This window comes from Triticum aestivum, chromosome 3B (assembly GCF_018294505.1).
Source record: "Triticum aestivum cultivar Chinese Spring chromosome 3B, IWGSC CS RefSeq v2.1, whole genome shotgun sequence".
Lineage (NCBI taxonomy): Eukaryota > Viridiplantae > Streptophyta > Magnoliopsida > Poales > Poaceae > Triticum > Triticum aestivum.
The window spans coordinates 43171684-43172324 of NC_057801.1; positions in this window are offsets into that span (position 1 = coordinate 43171684).

Sequence of the window (641 nt, forward strand, 5' to 3'; positions counted from 1 at the left end):
CCTATAGCCTCTTCTCTCCCTTTGCTAGAGGTGTGCTGCTCTAGTCTCCTTGATTTAACTTCCTTTGCTAGGGTAGTAAATTGATGGAGCTCGTGAAATCGTGAATGATGTGGAAGTTATAACACACATATATAGCTAGCGTTTGTCCTTTTGAGCACACAATTTGTTTAGTATGCACGTTAGAGCATCTCCAACAGATGCCCAAAAACGGCTCCGCGTGCTAAAATTCGGGATTTTTTGGGCGCCAGACAGCTCCAGCGGAAGCTGTAAAATAGTGCGCGTGCAAAAAAGTGTTAGGCGGACGCCGAAAAACGCTATCGCGTGCTGTAAATTTGAGGCGCCGGTTTACGCGCGCTTCATAATTTACACTGCGCCATTCCCCGTCATCCAGGTCCAGCATCTCGGCGCCGTCCCCGCCTCATCTATTTGTGGCCGTAGGCAGCACTACCGCCGCGCCGTTGCAGGTGGCCCGACGACCGCCCATCCCGTCGCTAATCCCTAGCACCACCCTCGTTGTTGCCCTGGCCGCCGTGCATGGAGAAGACGACCCCTGCGAGAGGATAATGTCGATTGGGCGAGGACTAATCGTAGCCACGAATCGCTTTGCGATCGCAAGGCCCGCGCGTGACCGGACCAAACTT